Here is a 20,310-nt window from a genome sequence, read left to right on the forward strand (position 1 = left end):
AAGTAAAAATCTGATTTACTAGTGTATGCCCAATTGCCTTTAGGTAACTTTTCTCTTTATCTTCAGGGTCTTTTTGTGTACTTAGCAGGTCATCTCCAAGCTTAGGTTTCTCTTTAAGGAAACTAATGCAAACTCAAGTTCTGGCCTTTATTCCCTTGAACTGTCAGCTTCCTGTTAATTACTCACTATTCACACAACTTTTGTAGCCAAGTTTTACTAGTAGTTAGACCAGTTCTTAGAAATCATCAGTATGAGGTAATACCAAGTTGCTAAGCTACCTAGCCAGTCAACCCAAAAAGGCAGGGTTTGGGGCACACACACACACACACACACACACACACACACACACCTTCTTGTCATGGTTTTTTTGCTCATCTATCTCTGATCCAATCTCGTAGCTCTGTATGACAGAATTATGCCTAATATAATACAACCTTCTGCACAAAAATGATAGGATACAACCCAGAGATTAGAGGGAGACTGGGAGAAGAGGGCTGTTTCAGTATGTAATTTTCCAGGTAAAATAGCCACATGCAGCCATGCACTAAAGGTGCTAGATGGCTTACCTAGATCTGAATTCAGCTCCATAGCTAAAGGACCTCCAACAAGTTTAATTTAACCATTTCAAATTTGTTTTCTCATATAAAAAAATGGGTGTAATGTTTAGTATGTAGTTGTAAGAATTAAATGAGGTAAATCCAAAGCTAACTTTAAAGAAAACCAAGCAATGGACAAATGTTTATTTAAACCAAATAGACAACATAGATTTTCTTCAAAGTAGACTTCCTTTAAATGATAACCTTGCTGGATAAAGTAGTCTTGGTTGTAGGTCCTTGCTTTTCATCATTTTGAATATTTCGTGCCAATTCCTTCTGGCCTGAAATGTTTCTGTTGAGAAGTCAGCTGACAGCCTTATGGGAGTTCCCTCATAGGTGATTAACTGCTTTTCTCTTGCTGCTTTTTAAGATTCTCTCTTTGTCTTTAAGCTTTGCATTTTTAATTACAATGTGTAGGCCTCTCTGGATTCATCTTGCTCAGGACTCTCTGCACTTCTTGGACTTGTGTTTCTTTTTCCTCCACCAGGTTAGGAAAGTTTTTGGTCAATATTTCTACAAATAGGTTCTTAGTCCCTTGATCTCTCTCTTCTCCTTCTGGTTCTCCTGTGATGCAGACGTTGTTATACTTCATGTAGTCCCAAAGGTCCCTTAAACTATTCTCATTATTTTTAATTCTTTTTTTTTTTTTTTGCTTCTTTGGGTGTTCTCTTCTATCTTGTCTACCAAATCACTAATTCAGTCCTCTGTTTCATCCAACCTACTTTTTATTCCTCCCAGTGTATTCTTGGTGTCCTTTTTCATGGTTCCTATGCAAAGTAGACTTCCTTTAAAACAAAGTTTACTTTTGACTCTGTGATGGGCTTCTTTCTATATACAATGGCTATGTTTGGGGCAGATGTATAGCAATGTATAGTAGTATATACAGTCTAGACCACAGGTGGCAAACACAAGGCATGCAGACTGAATCCAGCCCTCCACCTTGTTTTATCTGGCCTGGCACCCTGTTTCTGCCCAGCAGCAATGTGCAGCTCTTGCTTAACTGTTAGGCAGTAGTTACATTTATACAGCCCTAAAATTACATTTGGCCCTTTGAAGGCAACCAAGAGGCTGATGTAGCCCCCAGTGAAAATCAGTTTGACACCCCTGGTTTAGACTGTTATTTGTGGGAGAACAAGGATGTAAAAAAAAGGTGTAATCAATCCTTGGCTATTTCTCTACATAACTTATGGTCTATGGCTTTCTCTAAAGTCTTTTCTTCAAAGTCCTAACAACTTAACAAACACTGTTCAAACTTCATGCATTCTTTAAAATGCCATTAAAAACATTCTTCCATTGGCATTTAACCCCCTTATAACCCCATCCTCACAGCAATCACCACACTGTTGTCCATATCCATGTGTCTTTTTTCCTTTTTGTTCAATCTCTTTACCCCCTAAGTCCCCCAGTAGCTATCATCCTGCTATCTATGAGTTGGTCTCTGTTTGAACTAACTCCATTAGTTCAGTTTGTTCATTAGATTCCACGTACAAGTGAAATTTTAAGGTATGTGTTTGACTAGATCTCCTCTGAAAAACCCCTAGGTATACGTCAGATTTTGAGATGTAGGCACACAGTATATATAGCTATAGACATATATACATATGCATTTTCATGTACCCACATAAATATTCATATACACACACACATCCACATGCACAACTAACTAAATAGGTAATACAGAGACATATAAAAGAAATTTGCTGTATCCATAAAGAGGGATTGTTTAGACAGATAGGTTCTTTATCCCTTTGTTCTAGATGTATAAAGTCAAATTCATAATTACCTTCTCAGAAAGGAGTCTCTTTTCTAAAGTAACAGGTATGTAGCCTAATCTTTATAAAGTTTGTGCTGGAATATTAAAATGATTAGATAGAATCATATGGATTCTTTTTCACCAGATATGTGGCAACCATCCTACTAGCTTATAGAGCCTATACTGGACTCAGACTTTAAGTATTTGCTGGCTATTAGAATCTCCCTGGAGTTTCTCCTTTTAAATCTGCAAGGCATCGCCCGTGCAGGCTGGGCTGTTGGTAGGGGACGTGCATAGGCACATAACAATGACCACTGTTTCCCAATCCCTCAGTGTGCGCCAGGCACTGTGCACACATCCCCTCCCCACACGGCATCTTGGGCACTAGGGGCGGGGCTGACTAAGCGATGAACACCAGGGATCTATTTAAAATAGTCCCCAATCACGCAGTGCCATTTTAAGTTACTTTAAATAGACAAATATATTAGAAACAGTTACACATGTAGAAATATTTAGAAACTTCTCAAATTTAGGCAAATACTGAAGTATCTCCAAAAGCTATCTAAAACACTGACCTAACTAGATATTCTGTTCTATTCAATTTTTCCTTCAGCATTTGAAGTATTGCCTATTATTTAATAATATATCATAGCATTAATGCTTTAAGGTAAATAATACGTAACTGAATATTTTTTTGTCTCAAATTCTGACTGACAGTAAAACCACTTCCATTTGGTGAGTTTTGGTGAGAAGAAAGGCAGATAGGTACTGTGCAGAAAAAGATAAAAATCTTTTATCTACTGAAATCCACTGAAAATGTTTATAGCCATACATATTAAAATAATGGTCTAATAACTAAAAATTATAACTGTTATTTATTAAGGCAATTGAGTATTATTGTCAATATGGCAAGCATTTATGAGTACTTACTCTATCAGACCAAGTGATTTATATTTGCTATCTGACGCAGACACCAGCGTGCAGTGTCCACAGTGTTGTGGATGAGACACGAGATAAATTCACACGGACTACCGAGTCCTGTGGAGGAAAGGGACAGCACAGCTACCCTCTCAAGGGGAGGGCACCTCAGAGAGGCCTGGAAACTCTCTCAAGAGGGGATCGCCCCCCCCCCATCTTTCCTTTCACAGGTTTTTATTGACTTTTAAATTGCACAGGAATACAGGTAAAGTTCATTAATCATTGTCAGGCAGTAGGGATCAAACAATAGATAGTATACCAAGAACTGTAAGGGCTTATTTTGAGTCAGGGTCTATCAGCTAAAAGGCTACAAAACTTTGGGAAACAAACTCGTTTCCTGCTCAGACCCTTATCATTTAATTGAGAGCACTCTTAGCAAAGCAGGTTTCACAGGAGTTTAGGTATTCTTTCTCAGGCCTGATTACCGGGAGAACCCGCCCTTTCCAGCAGAGGGCCGCACCCACCTCTGTCATAGTTTCAGGATTAAGTCAGGCAGAGGAGGCAAGATAGACAAGAGATTAGGAGAGTTCTTACGTGCAGAATGAGGACTCAGGCTTTGTCAAAGCCGAGGGGTGAGGGTCCATTACCCCCTTTCTCCATAGCCCCCCAAATCCTTCTCTGGGGCCTCCACATGATCATGCCTATCTTAGGTTGTTCCCCCCTTGGGGAATCTTACCCGTCATTGGTTAACTGATCAAGCAATGGGGGTCCAGTTATGGAAAAGGGAGCAGAAACAGCGCTCCTGCCAGGGAGATAAGCTTTGTCTCCTTAGTGGCTTATGGTCCGAAGGTCACTCACATATCCTTAGCCTTGGGGCGGGGGGGGGGGGGGGGGCGGGGGGGAGGGGGCGGTTACAGCTCCTGAAACCAGGCAGGGCGGCTCCCAACACCTCTTATTTAAAATTAATAATACACCCATTTTACAGGTGAGGTGGATAAGCAGAAAAGTAATTTATCTAAAATTAGATAGCTAGTTATTAGTGAACCAGGATTTGTAAACAAACGAACAAACAAAACCCATATTCTTTTCACTATGCTATGGTATCATTAAAATCCTCAACTGAAAATGAAATACTACTGAAATTTGAACCACCATTCGTACCAGACTCAGAATCCGCCCCCCAATACCCCTCTACTCCATCTGACCATTCTCTTACCTCCACCCTAGCTACTCCCAAAAGACAGGTGTACTCAATTTAAGCTGTATCAAAAATAAAGAGCAATAAAAGTGATGTCAACATAAAATATAAATCTTTCAGTATCTTCACAATTAACTTTTTAAATAATAAAATACAGTGGAATAACTGAGGGACGGGTATTAAGGAGTAGTGAAGGTGCTGCAAAAAGACCTGCCCTCCGGTCAGCACCCCTCCTGGGTACCACTGCATTAGAGCATCTTAGCTGAAAACACAGCAACCTGCATGCCTGTTTTGGAAACTGTCGCCGTGTACCCCACACGGGTATTAGAGAGAAAAGCGTGTCCAAAAAGTAATTAGGAAATGAGTGGTTTTATAGAACGCTATGAGAAAAAGAACTTTATAATAAACTTTCTCTCTCTACTCAAAGCAAAATTTTCCTACAGATTTCCTTCCCTCATTTACATATCTGTGCAGGCCTATTCTTTTTTTTTTTTCTTCTTCCAAGCCCCTTTGCCCTTTCAATCATGAAGCATATTACTCCACTGTCAGTGCAAAGCAGTTCCTAACAACAGGGAACCCAGCTGGGATAGGAAGAGGGCAGCAGGCTCATGCATTAACATAATAATCCAACTGTGTTCCCATAGGCCCTTAGGGCAGACAGCATATTAGGTAGGCCTCCTGTGCAGACCCTGGTGGAAGCTGCCTGATCACCTGCCTATCAACCTGTGGCAGCCACAGCCGGCTCAATAGCACCAGCTCCTGCCAAGCAGTGGTGCCCAATTACCTTACTACAAAAGACAGAAATCCATTTTTCTATGTCTGTTTAATGTACTCAGTGCATTTTTGTATTTACAGCTTGAATCGAGGTTTCTGCATTGTTTCCAGGGGACCGGCTTAGTGCCTTTTAACTTTTGAAAGTCTTGTCTAAAGGCCCCGTCGCTGCAGTAGGCAGTGATGAGACTGCAAACCAAATTTCAAACACAAAAGCCCAGGTTAGTACAGCTAACTGCTTGATCACCAGTTGTCTGAGGATTCGTCACCCACACAGAGGACCAGAGGTGTGCGGAACACCTGAATGGCAACCAATGCTGTTTCCCCCAGGTGACAAAGGTCGGGGGAAGTCCCACACCCCAATGTCTTCCTGAAAAGCAGTTTTGAAAATTCTAATCCAAACATATTCTAAGGTTCCCACAAAGGATATCTTTGTGTACCATGATTCTCCCTATGGAAAGTACATGGATCGCTACAATTGGCTGTAGGAGGGGAGAATCACAGAGACATGACAAAATTACTTTTTTTTAAATCTCAAATTATTATTGAAGACTTAAAAAAAACTGTATGCTTTTGATTGTTTACAATGTATGAAGTGCACGTTTTATTTTAATGCTGCTCAGTTGTGTGACTTTCTTTGCAAGCCACAATACCTGTCAAATACAGAGAGGCCAAGGGCTACAGTCCATTAAAGATATTACTTATATCTTTATAAGTAATAGTTGATCTATAGAAGATCAACTTTAAAACATCATAGATAGGTGTTTGAAATTATACTTCTTTTCAGTGAATTAAACACAATAGTCTCATTCTGTGATAAAATTTCCCCTTATAAAGCGGGCAAGAAAGGTACATAATTTGACACTTGGGGGAAAAATACTTTCAGAAGTATTCCAAGTAAATGCTATTTAAAAGAGCATAAGGTGACCAATTTGACTAGGGAAACATTTTCAACTGATCGAGTATTACTAAAAAAAAAGTTTCTAGAAATGTTATGTTTTGTTTTTTTAATGGCTATTTTAATAAAAAGTTAATCTTCTAGTCAAAAGTGCACTTATCTAACATTTCTATGAATTTTAAATGTTAGAGGACTGATACCATTATTTAAGCCAAGCAACGCGATAGGCTTTACATGCATTTTAATCATTAAGTATCAAAGCCATATCTGCATGTGACGCTGATTTTCACTGTCAAGGTTACCTCTGTCACTTGTAGCAGTACTAGTTTGTGCGTCATTAACAGATGATGGCTACCATTCAGCAGTCTGTCAGCTTGGTGGATTACCTCCACACACACCAGACAGGTTTTTATATAAGATAAATGCCCTCATTGGGAACAAATTTATTTGCTCTTTACCAAACAACCTGGAGAAAATTCAAATGAAAGAGAAAAACCATACTAAAAAAAGTTTTCTTTAAATCCTGAGCTATGGAATGGTCTCCAAACAATACACTACAATGTAGTATATGTTGAAGGAAGTATAAATACAAAATATTAAACTCAATAATAAATATTGATGCTTATATGTGTATTAAACCACAAAATGGTACACATCCTGTTCTTGATCTTTGGGGGATTCCAAAGGCTCTTTATTCTTCATAAATTCTTAGACTTTGACAAAATGTAATGCATCTTCCAAGTCATTAAATACGGAAACTTGATTTTTGATTAAATAACAATAAACAACAGCCATGTGGTGACAGAATAAATGGTAGACTTTACCATTTTAATTCCTTCTAGGGGCCTACTTCCACTCTAGGGTAAACAAAACAAAGGCATTCATATAAACAGAAATGTAGCTATTCCATTAATAAGGACTTGATTTGAAATTACATAGGAACTGATGCAGCTAGAACGACTGGATCTCTAAAGGAAGGCGGAGAAGGAAATAAAGGACAGAACTGTACTACCATTTCTAGCCTCAGCTACTGAATTTTGGATGAAGTTAAAATAAAACAAAACCTAAACATAAATGAGACAGCGTTATTTCAAATGTAAACGGCAGTCAGTAGGAATAGAAAATGATGCGAAAGGACCTGAACTGACGTGTGAGGCTGACAGACCAACTTGAACGCCTGCCCCCAACCCCCGCAGCGGTCTCTTCCGGCTGTATCTTCCCGTATTTGAAATTCACATTTCAAATGTGATTCTACCGGAGCATTCCCTTCCCTTCAGAGAGTTACCTAGGAAGGACCCTCTTCTCCCCACGGAAACAATTTGATTCTGAAGGACATTATGTACCCGGTGCAATCTGGTGGTGTAGATATGGCCTCAGAGATGGTTTGCAGCGAGTATATTTTGACATTTCTGCCACGGGTGAGATTAAGTATGAAATATAGAAATTACACGTTAACATAGATGCCATTTTACTTTGTTTCTTCCTGAATAGCCCTTCAGCTCTTGAGGCACATACATTTTTCCCCAGGCAAAATCCCCAGGCTAAAATAACTAAGCCTCATATCTCCAGGAAACCCAGCTTCCCAAACATCATCCTGAGGTATCTGATTATCTTTCGGCTGTAGTTTCATTTCATATTTAATCATGTAAATCTTACTTGAAAAAGAATAAATACTACACTTATCTGTCAGATGCTCAGACTGGATGCAGTCAATGACAATACTTAATTTCCTATTACTTCTTTTTAAGATGTTGTTCACTGTTTAAGCAATACAGTTAGAAGTCACAAGGATTCAAGAATTGATCCTGCCCTGCTGGTGTGACTCAGTGGGTTGAGTGCTGACCTGTGAACCCAAGGGTTGCCAGTTCGATGCCTAGTCTGGGTTGTGGGCCAGGTCCCCAGTAGGGGGTGTGCAAGAGGTGACCACTCACTAATGTTTCTCTCCCTCTCTTTCTTCTTCCTTTCCCCTCTCTAAAAATAAATAAGAATCTTTTAAAAAAAGAACTGTTCCTTTTCATACTCAAAATATAACCAATACTGCCATCTCGACCAGCATGCTACCCCACATTGTCCCTTGGGGAAACCCCTCCCACCTGCCAAGATCTAAGCCTGTCCCTTTGCAACCTCAGACTCACAGGAGACTGAAGAGTCCGAGACCACCATTTTAAACAGAAATAGATGTTCCACGGCTATCACTCCAAACTTCAGGTGGAAATAAATATTAATTTAAATTAAAACCAAAGAAATTTATCAAACCAGTAAAAAGGTAAATAAATAAGTAGCTCTTAAAATCTTTCAGACCATCATAGATTTTTTTAAAGTTTAAGATTATACACTTAACCTCAAAGCTTTTAAAATTAAGAGAAATTTAAATGCATATTGAATCGTCACATTCTAACAAAGCCCACTTGATGTATATTGCAAGTATTTTTATTTAGCACATAATTTCATCATAAAAATGTTTATAGATTACTACCGCAATATCCACTCAAGTACTAAATCATTATACATTAAGTTACTAAAAAGAGATCTTAATTGCCTGTTACACTTAGCTCTTACTTCAAATCAGAACCCATCCTGGCAAGCTACGGATAGAATGCCGAAACAGAATTAAGAAGCACAAGATGAAAAAGAGAAATAAAATACGACAGGGTAGAGGAGGAGAGGATACACAAAGAAATCTATGAGTAAGGAAGACAGAGTCAATAAATACAAAGCATGAGGAACTAATGCTCACCTCCTCAAATTTGATAATATCCATTAAAAAAACACCACAATAAATGCTTCCCTGTACATAGTGTTGTGGGGGAGTGCCCCACAAAGAGATGACAGACACAGAAATGGTCGTGAAGGTAAACGGGAGGCGGGGAGGAGGGAGGGCGGAGAGGGGGCGGGCAGGGGAGAGAGTGCCCAGAGCCAGCGAAGCAGAAGCAAGCCAAGCCAAACACATGCACATGTGCAGGTCAGTGCTCCCAACACTGGCGACCACTGAAGGATGCGGAGAGGAGTCGCCTTTCGGCCTTGTCCTGAGCAAACCCCTGTTTCCGTTGTGTGTGTGTGCACGAGATGGGCGCTGTGGGAGTGAGGGGAAGGGCAGGCGTGTGAGGAGCCTGCCTGAACCGCAACCCAGTGGGATGCTGCTGGTGCCCCGGCTGGTGCTGGAACCCGAGCTCGCCTTCCCACAGCTTGAGTCATGACAACGATACCGTGGTGCTAGGAGGCGTTTTGTGACTCCAAATACCACGAGCTCAGAGTAGGCCATCAGCTGGGGCCTAGAAACACGTACAGGACCGTGGTCATGGCTGACTCAACTTGCATTCAAAACGGAAACCAGACAACCCGACGGCAGACTGTTGTCACAATGGGGTGGCCAGTAACGGGAACGCAGTTCCCCTCTGTCACTGAACTCACAACAAATTCAGCTCTGAAAAGAAAAGCCAGTTGCCTCTCCAGTTCTTTGTGCAAGAAGCCAAGTTTTATTCTTGCTTCAATACTGAATCTAGAAACAAAGCAATAAATCGGTTCATCCTTAGGACCTGCCGCTAGGAGCTTCGTTTTCCTCAAGGAGTGAAACCTTGAAGCCTTGACCACCACACAAAGGACACGAAATCCCTGCGCTCTGTTGCTAACACATATCTCCAATTAGGCGTAGAGACGTTTTTACGGCTTCTATGCCAAGTTTGTATTACGGGATGTTAAAGAATGCGTGGTAGCACTTAGCACGGGAGCTGGCTCATCACGCTCTCGATAACAATGGTTTATGTTTGTCTCTCCAGGAAAGCAGCAATGAGGCCGGCGCACGATTTTGTTACATGGTGATGTTGAACAGGAGCAGAAACAGAAACAAGTGGCGAAGCCAACCAAATCTTTTGTTCTGTCTTTCAATACTCTCATCCAGAGGCCAAGCCATCGAGAGTTACAATCAGATTTTTTACACATCCTTTGGAATACATTCAGCTAAAAGCTCTTAGAGACTTTAGGGTGAAGGCTAATTCAAAAGAGCAAACGAATTCATATTTTCCAAATTTTTATGTGCGTGAACAACGTAAAATTGGACCTAGCAAGCAAACAGGTAAAGGATAGCAAGAATTTTTAATTAGCCTTTCATTATAATACCAGTGTGAAAAGAAAGAGGTAAGTATTCATAAGGTACAGATTTCCCACCACTGGGATTTATTCTGAATTCATTTCAAGACCAGGAACGTGTCATCTAAAAATCTCCACTCTGACGCCGTTAACAGTTGAAATACTACTACTAGAAAAGTAAGGGCTGGCACTTTAAGAGCAGCTCCGGGTACACAGAGGCCATGCACACACGGATCTGTAAGTTTAACTCAGAACCATAACGTCCGCTTGTTTCATGACAGCAGATTACACACCGGATAGCACATCTATCTTGGATACGAATAACAGCATAGAGATTTCAGTCATGCACATGAGTTCCTGTTCCTATTTCTTTTTTGGTAATGTGCACTTGTCCAAATCACACACACACACACAAACAGCAAAAAAGAAATACGCTCACTAAAATTTAAGGTTACTCCAACAAAAGGGTTAATTGGAGAAACAAATGTTCTCAGACTGTTAATAATGGGAACGACACATACTATGTGCTCATAAGTAACTCGCAGGTAGCTTTGATCTCCAGCCCCACGCGGTTTCTGTTGCCTACCAGAGCCTGGCCTCTGGGACGCTCTCGGAGCCAGACATCTGGCTACTTTGTTGTTTCAGACTAATCTCCTCCCAGGAGAGCTCAAGAAATGACACCAGGCAAGGAGGGTCCTGGCAAGGGAAAAAAACATTACGGTATTAGCAGATTTCTTTTCCAGTGGACCAGAGTATCAAAATTGTCTTCAAATTTCTATAGGGCTCTGAGGAGCTCTTCTGTTCTGTGGTTTTCCTCCCGCATAATTTAAATGGAATGTGGATATTGTATCTTTAAGGCCCATCAATCATCTTTAAAAATTCACTGAATGTTAATCAGAGAATATTACAATGTGGAGGAGAAAGTTGTGGGGACAAATACAAATCAGATTAATGCTGCACCCATCTGTTGGGGTTGGGTGACGGCGGATAAAACAAAGATTTTAATTGTTGGCTGAAGGGCGACACCCAGACCCTGGGACGAGGTCGGAGCGCTGCAGATACAGCTGCGCCCCCCCTTATGCCGGCTCCCTGTGCTGCTGCTGCTTTTCGGAAAGAATCGTAGCTACCAATTTGCTGGAAAGGTTTTACTAACATGTGCTTCTGCAAAGTGCCTCTGAGGAAGCCACGCAGGATCAAGGAGAAGTGATAATAAGCTTCAAAACACACAGTTCCAGTCAGGACAAAATATTATTTTTGAAGTGACAAAGATCATAACTATAACTCCCAAGGCAACAAATACATCAACATCATCAACAAATACAACATCTTCATACCTTTTTAGGGACTATGGTTCAATCCCCCAAATCTACACATTCCAAGAAAAGAACCATTTACCTTTCGTTACACAAAGAGAACATGAGCCAAGTAGGTATCTGCTTCATCTGTGAACTTTAAGATGTTATCCTAGAGTCGCATTTTATCTATTTCTAATACATTCAGATAATATATTCAACCAAACGGTACAGTACAATGTAATATTTACACTCTTATACAGGATAGAAAACTCACCAGATTGCTAAAACACCTAATGCGGTCATCTCATACCTACTATTAACAGGAAGTCTTTGTTTTATGTTTCGGCGGTTTTCACAATATTGAAAACACACAGCGACAGAGTGACTGCTGTCTCGTACTGTATTTCATAGGTTAACGCTTCCAACTCCCAATTTTATCATAGCACCACAGGCTCTGTTAACACCCCTTATAACTTCCACGGAAGATAAAAACTGTCCGAGCAAGAAAGGCAATCTCAGGCAAGCGTAATTCATTTATGGTTATATAATTTCCCAAGTAAAGCATTTCCCAACAAAAGAATTATGGTACAGAAATAAGCCAGTCACAAAAAGACAAATAGCGTATGCTGTCATGTATATGACATTTGTTGAGGAGTCCAATTCACAGAGTCGGAGAATAAGGAAGCTGGTTGCTGGGGGCTGGGGGGAGGGGAGCCTGGAGCACTGTTACGTGACAGGCGGGGAGTTTTCCTAGGGGAAGGTGGAGCTCTGCAGACGGGTGGGTGGTGGTGCCGACTGCACAGCGATGGGATGTATACCTCATGCCGCTACACTGAGGAGCAAGCTGCAGCAAGTGCTCAGCTACATTTTTAGGTGAATGAAGGAAGCGAGTCAATGAGTGCACTGAGAAGATCAGATCCTTAAGAATGCAATGATAACGACTCAGAAAGGCAGGTGATTTCACCAGCGGCAAACCTCTGCAGCGACTCGGACACTGATGCTTGCTCAGTGTGCTTCCTCACAATGTACAAGGGCTTCTGCACATTCTTGCATGAGATCCCTGCAAGCCATTCTATGAAACAAGGATGCAAACAGGATCGTTCCTGCGATGAGGAAACCAGCGCTCGGAGAGGTCCAGGGTCTACCTGGTGATCACTCAGACTACAGGTGAGCAGTCGTACAAGCAGACATCAAACACCTGCTTTGATTCTTCAGCAAGCGTACTCTTTGCTGAAGGTCCGGCGGCCTGGCAGCAAGTGGTGGTATTGTGCCACGGTGCCATAAGCTGGCATTGTTTAAATACTTCTCATCCAGGATCAGGACTGGTCCTTACGTCTGTGACAGAGGGAGACCCGCAGGTAGGGGTCAAATGACTTCAACTCCAGAGCGAAGAAGGACTCGGAGACAGAAGTCTGGCCGTACTGAACACGGGGTTTCAGACCGAGTCCCTGGAAGACACGCCCCCAGGGATGGGGAAGCAGTCAGACAGGAGGAGGAGTGATGAGACAGGTGGCAAGAAAATTGGGAGAAAAGTGTCAGGGAAGCAAAGGGACATAGGAGGTGAGTAGCCACAGTGTCAAAGGCTACAGTTAGGTCCCGGAGGATGAGAACTGAGAACTGGCCACTGGATTCGGAGACTGAAAGCACTGCCAAGCGTGAAGAAGAGCCCCTCGGTTAAAGTGGTAGAAATGGAAGACAATGTGAGAGGCATTAAAAGGGATTAAATGTAAGCCTTCTACATTAACACGCAAAAATCTTGGGAAATCTAGGCATGTTTCACACAGGTTTTGTAGCAGCTTGAAACAAACACACTCAGCTCTTTCTAGCAATCCTAAGAATGCTCAGTTCAGGAGATGAAACTGAAGTTAAACGGCAGACACGGAAGAAGAGAGAAGGGAAGGGACAGGCAATGCCTTGCTGCCGCTACTGTTACTTCTGCTCTTTCTCTTGTCAAAGACAAAAAAAACTGTTGCCATTTCCCAGACCCCACAGGAGCCTAGCGGGGGGTGGGGGTGGGGCGGGGAGTGCACATCTGCCAGCCAGCTTGCAAGAGGGATCAACACTGCCAGCTCTTGTCAGCTGTAAGATTCCTCCAAGACACCATTAAATTCCCGCTGCAAGCAGAAGTGGTAACTGGCCCCATTTCACAGAGGAGAAAGGCAAGGCCCCGGAAAGGCCAAGTGACTGCCGAGGCGGAGACGAGTGACTGACAGATCAGATTTCCATCTCACTCCCAGTTCTCTCTCTCGGTTGATCAGATCTCCTCTAAACGCCTTTATAAATGTTTCAATGAATCTGATCTTCATGCATGGGATTAGCAAGATCAGCTCCCCACTGATAATGCAAAATAACCCTGAAATGTTTCATGCCTCCCGGATAAGCCAGGAATAGAACTTTTTGTCTCCACTTGGGCTGTGATGATCTTGATCTTTCACCTCTGGCAAAAATCCTCTCACCGCTGTAACTTTAAAGTTAGTAATGAGTGCCTCATTTGCTTTCCAAGCAGATAGGAAAGCTTTTTTAAATACACTCACACTGCCGTGACCTCCATCCATGACTTAAAGAGTTCACCACATGCGATAATTTTCTTTGCTCAGAAGGCATTTCTTAATTTGTCTCTGAAGAGATTTGGGCACTAACCCCCTGGATGAAATTCACACACACACACACACACCATACTCTTTTAACTCGTTACACTTCTACTCTCCCTGAAACCAAACCTTTCCCTAACGTGTATCTGGAATTCTGCACGACTATCAGAGGGTCCTAAAAGTAAAATCTAATCGAAATGCCAGCGACGTGTGTTTACACTGAGAGAAGCACAGGGTCCCACCCTATGCCAGGCGGGAGGGCGGCCAGGGTGTACAGGAGGCACGCCCCGTCCTGACCCCGACACTGAAACTCCAGCTGTCTGTCCCACACTGCCGAACGGGGCGGAACTCACTTGGGGTGCATTTGAGGTTTTTTCTGCACCAAAGGAGAACAATAATTTGACAACATGGGCCAACAGAAAGCCACTCCACTGTTTTGCACAGTTTTATGAGGTTTACAACGTGAAATAGAGATTTCACCTTATAAGAATTTTTAGGACATCTTTCGGACATCTGTCTTCTCAGCATTTTAAAAAGAAGTAGAATCCCGAGGCCCATCCATCATCGAGTCTAATTCGATAGGCCTAAGGTACAGAAAAGAACGTTCTTTTCCTGACCAGCCCAGGTCATGCCAGGGTAGGTGGTCTACAGAATCCACTTTGAGAAAAACAAATGAAAACCCCCACACCAACAGTATAATAACATGCCTGTAACCAGCACACTGCTGTCGGTGGTCAACATGCCTGTTTCCATCATTCAAATCACCAGGCTCAGCCTCCAACACAGAGAGCATACAGCCTAGCACGACATGCTCCTCTCCCGTGACAGAGACATGAAACGCCTGTGTGACAACGACATGAAAACTGCACAGCACTTTCTCTCCAAACTTAGGAAAACGATTTTCCAGTTTAAAAAAGAGCCCTCTTTTGTAAAAGAAATCCTTGTGGTAGTTACTGTAAGGCAGAAGTTATTTGAACTTTAGCACAATGATTTTTTTAGCAAGACCCCTGAGGGTTAAAACTTTTGTAAGGCTTTCAAAAGATAATCTTTTTTTTTTTTTTTTTACCACAGAACTTTATATTTGGAACAGAAGTTTAAACGTAACAAATGTACAGTTTCAAATAAAGAATAAGTGTGTATCCTGTATCTCCCATGTTACAATAAAACAGAGAACACTGTGATCTGCCTTCTTTCTTACACTTAGGACTAAAACGAGGTCTCGCCCAGCCGTTCCTTTTGTGTTATTTACGGACAGAACCGAAGCCGCACACGCACAGCACACGCACTGGCAGCACCGCCGTCCGCCAGACCGTGTCCCCGGCACGCTTCTGGAAATTCTGTTTGAAACACCGGAATGAGTAACTAACAATCACAAAAAAGAACCTAACCATGTTCCCAACATTTAAATAAAAGTAGTTGAAAACTTTAAAGCCACAAAGTAAGACTGTCAGTAAACAGAAAGACCCTAAACAGTCCCTCTTTTTTCCTAAAATTTAATCTTTATTGTATTTTTTCAATACTAATTAGTCCCCTCATGTGCCCTCCCCCCAGCAGTCACCACACTGCTGTCCGTGCCCACGAGTCCCCTTTCCTTTTTGCTCAGTCCCTCCACCCCCAACCACCACCCCCCTCCCCCGCTGCCCATAGCTGTCGTCTGCTCTCCATCTATGCGTCGGCCGCCGTTTTGCTTGTTTGCTCACTCTCCCTTGCACGCCTAAGGGGCATGCTAGCCTTCCAGCGCGTGTGCACTGTCATGCACTCACGCTGAGTTCCTTCTGCTGCTAAAACCTCTTGTAAATCCTAGTTGGCTCCCTGAAACAAAAATGCCTACGTTATAAAAACAAAAATTGTTTCGTAACTTTAACAAAAGGTAATAAGGCTATTTCTCGCCCAAGTACAGTCTGTGAGTTTAAAGGATGCAATAACTTTCCGTCCATGACAAAACCTTTTGGTAACCAACAATTTTACGGAAAAGGCCTTTAAAAAGACAGGCATATTAGTAACAGAAAGAAATTTCTTCCTATGTTACATAAGAGCTTTGCAAAATAAAACTAAGAGAATCATTTCAAATACCACTATTATATCTGCATGCAACTCCCAAATTGTTAAGTACAAATATGCTACATGATCGCTGATGTCCTTTCATACCTGCGGGCATACACTAAACATGCATATACATTAAAGATGTATATATAAACATATGAGAGCATCAGCTGCACATTTGGAAGTTTAGCAACACAAGTCTGGAAAAAAAAATGTTTCTTACATGTCATAAACACTGCAAGAATAGTCAGTTTGAAAGGACACAGAAATGCACCCCAGCGATTTTTCTACCGTGTTGAAACCCACATGGGTACAAAGCCGCTGCCTGCCACACGGAACGCAGAACCTCAGAGAAGCAGGCTCGAACTTTCACCCAACGGCACGGGACACTGGATTCAGCTTTTGGACCTTTTCTTTTACATGAACCAATAAATTCACTCTCTGTCTGCAGACTAGATTAATCTTCTCTTAAATTTACTTCAACAGAAGCTTATATTCAGTTACCTTATACCATTATTTTAGAAAAGATTAAACTTAAAATTATCTAATATTTTTACTTGTAGATCATTTTCTTCCATATTCTGACATAAATATAAAACAGTCTCTCCATTTCACAGCAGAGGATATGACCAAACTGGATTTTGCGAGTGTTGTTTCTGAAGCTCAATTTTTGATATTTATGACAGATTGAATCTCACTCCCCAATGCTCGATAGGGATGAAGACATAACCATATAAACAGAACTCCCAAGTGCACCCCTCCACCCATCCATGGGGATCTGTGTGCACACACTCTGCCTGCCCTCCCGTTAGTATGAATCCACAATCCAAGTCCTACTGAAGCTCATATGACCCAGCACCGTTCTCTCCGACTTGCCCAAATAAAGGACTCCAGCACTCCCTCCTGTACATCGACAGCTCCCTCTCTATTGTACAATTCCCATCACAATAGAAACACGCGGTCATTTCCGCAATAAAAAAAAAGTCTTGACCCCACATTCCCCTCTAAATATAACCCCATTTCTCTATTCCCTTTTACACAAAAGACCTCAAAACAGACGTCTGTGCTCTGGTCTCCAACCCCTCTCCTCCTGCCCTTCCGTGAACATACTCCAAACAAGCACTTGCCCCTACACTCCACCAAAACCACTGCGGCCAAGGCTACCAGGAACCTCCACGTAGCCAAATTCAAGGTGGATTCTCAGAATTCATCTTACACAAGTCGTTTCCGCAGAATTTGATGGAGCTGATCCCTTGTTGCCCTTCAGACGCTCCCATCACTTGGCTTGCAGGATGACACACTTTCTGATTTTTCTCTCCATTTCACTAATTATGCTTTCTATATTGCCTTCGCTGTGACTCCTCATTGTCGGAGGGCCGCAGACCTCAGTCCTTGAACTGCCTCTCTTTTCTATCCGTGCTCTCTCCCCAAGTAATCTCACCCAATCTCAGCTGCAAATGCCATTTCTGCACTGATGGCTCCCTAATTCATATCTCCAGGTTAGACCTGAACTTCAGCTCTGTATCTAGTTGCTTTCTGACATGTCCATTTGGATATGTAACAGGCACCTTAACACAACGAAAACACAAACTCTTGATCTTTACCCATATGGGTGGCATGACAAGCGTTCACGGGTACCCAGTTCCCTTCTCCTTTAGGGCACATCAACGACAACACATGGTGAAGCCACATGACTTGTCCCGGCCTTTTTAATGTGAGCAGAAGTGCCATGTATCACTTCCCGCCTGGTTGGTGGAAAGCGTTTGTGACTCTCAATCTCTCTCTTTCCCTCTGCGGCAACTGAAAATGCTCTGTGTTCTGGCCAAATGGTTCACCTTCAAGACATGGGGCCTCCACTAACGAGGCTTCCTTAGTGATGGCAAAGACCTTCCAAGAGACCCACAGGGGACATGTACCAAGAGCATGAAATGAACCCATATGGTCAGCCATCAAGACTTTGGCATTCTTAGTTCTCACCCAGGCCGATACTCCCAAACCTACTCTCACATGGTACTCATCTCCCCATCGGCAACTCCGGCCTTTCAGCTGCTCAGTTAAAATCCTTGAAGTCATTCTTCATGCCTCTACTTCTCTCACACCCCACGCCCAATTCATTAGCACACCCAGTGCCTGCAAAATACATCAGGAATCCGACCACATTTCCGTGCCTCCACTACCATCCTGCTCTTCAGAAAGACACTGGCAGGAAATTGAAAAAAACAAACAAAAAAACAAACAAAAAAAACAAGCCATACACTAGGAGAAAACACTTAAAAAGCATATATCTGATAAAGGGGACTTGTATCCAGAATATAGAAAATGCTCAAATCTCATCAATAGGAAAACAAAATACTCCATCTATTTTTTTTTAAAGATTTTATTTATTTAATTTTTTTTTAGAGAGGGAAGGGAGGGAGATAGACAGAGAGAGAGAGAGAAACATCAATGTGAGGTTGCTGGGGGTTATGGCCTGCAACCCAGGCATGTACCCTGGCTGGGAATCGAACCTGGGACACTTTGGTTCCCAGCCTGCGCTCAATCCACTGAGCTACGCCAGCCAGGGCCAAAAATACTCCATCTATTTTTTAAAAAAGCAAAAGATTTCATAGACATTTTATCAAAAAAAAAACTTGGACAGCAAATAAGCACATGGAAAGTTCATAACGCTCACCTTTACTAGTCACTGGGACATGCCAACTAAATGAAAGCCACAGCAAGATACCACTACACACATACTAGAACGGCTAAGATTAAAACGACCGACAGAACCAAGAGCTGGTGCAATATGGGCGCTGAACTCTCAGATACAACTGCTTGAAATGTAGAATGTGCAACCGCTTTAGAAAATACTTTGGCAATTTCTTAAAAAGTTAAACATGCACTTTTGGTAACAAGGAAAGTGCCCATAAAGTAATAGAAATGGTTCACTGCAGAAGCTATTTACAGATGATTTATAACTATTTATTTGTGCTTCTTGCCTTGGTTGAAAGTGCTAAAACACACACCTACTAGATGATCCAGCCATTGCACTAAATATTCCCAAGAGAATTGAAAGTATGTGTCCACTTATTTGTACATAAATGTTCAAAGTCCCAAAGTCAAAACTGCCCAAATGTCCATCAACAAGTGAATGGATAAACAAATTTTGGCGTATCTGTACAAAATAATACAACTCAGCGATAAAAAGGAATGAATTATTGATACACACAATATAGATGAATCTTCAAATATGTTGAGTAAAAAGAAAAAATAAAGAGTACACATTGTATGATTTCATTACATAAGAGTCTAGAAAATGCAAACTAATGCACAGCAACGGAAAACAGGTGCGTGGTTGCCGGGAGAAGGGGGAGGCCTGGAAGGACGGGCGGGGGGATTATCAGGGATGCAAGGAGACCTCTGAGGGTGCTGGACACAGTCACTGTCTTCATTGCAGTGAAGGTTTCACAGATACAGACGTGTGTCAAAACATTAAAGTGTTTACATTTGTGCAGTTAATTGTATGTCAATAATACTTTAATAAACCTGTTGTTAAAAAGGATGTAGCAAGTGATCAAGAAATATTTTGGGAATGAATAAAGTGGATGACAATAAAAAAAGATGCAGAAAAAACAAAATCCTAAGAAAGAACTGAGGTGGCAACCCCTGATGTCTTATCATCACTTATTCAATAGTACCCTTTCCTGAATGGTGGGGTGTAAGTGAAAAAGGAGGGGTAGACTACTATGAAGCGAAGTCCCTGGTATGAAGTTGTATGCCTTTCAACCCGGAAGAACCACCTGCCAGTAGCTCCTGAAATGGACAACTGCTGTCCCAATACACAAGCCATCTTCTTATGCCACAGTCCCCTAGCAGCTGGGTAATTTCTTTGAACTTATCTTAAAAATCTGGCCTTATTTCTCCTTTGTATATCATTTTCACTAACCATTAAACTTCTACTGGCCCTTTCTCCATGAATGTAATTTGTTACAACTTTTTTTTAAGAACTAAGGGATGGCTGTGGCAGGTGTCCTCAGTTCATGGATGTCCTCAGTTCAAGAGTCTTGGGTGAGACGTCACTCTCCTTGGATTCCACGTCTCATCTCCCGGTTTCCCCCGAGGCAGAAAAATCACCATCCCTACTTCACTCACCTCCCTTGCTCTTCTCTTTGAAATCCCCAA

At 42.0% G+C, this 20,310-nt stretch overlaps 1 protein-coding gene across 1 annotated transcript in view; it reads right to left on the reverse strand.

Moving 5' to 3' along the window:
• The window catches only part of SLC10A7 (solute carrier family 10 member 7), a 195,462-nt gene that overhangs the window by 157,356 nt on the left and 17,796 nt on the right, over positions 1-20,310 (reverse strand). The window lies entirely within an intron of this gene.

The sequence above is a fragment of the Phyllostomus discolor genome, chromosome 8 (genome assembly GCF_004126475.2).
Source record: "Phyllostomus discolor isolate MPI-MPIP mPhyDis1 chromosome 8, mPhyDis1.pri.v3, whole genome shotgun sequence".
NCBI classification, from domain to species: Eukaryota; Metazoa; Chordata; class Mammalia; order Chiroptera; family Phyllostomidae; genus Phyllostomus; species Phyllostomus discolor.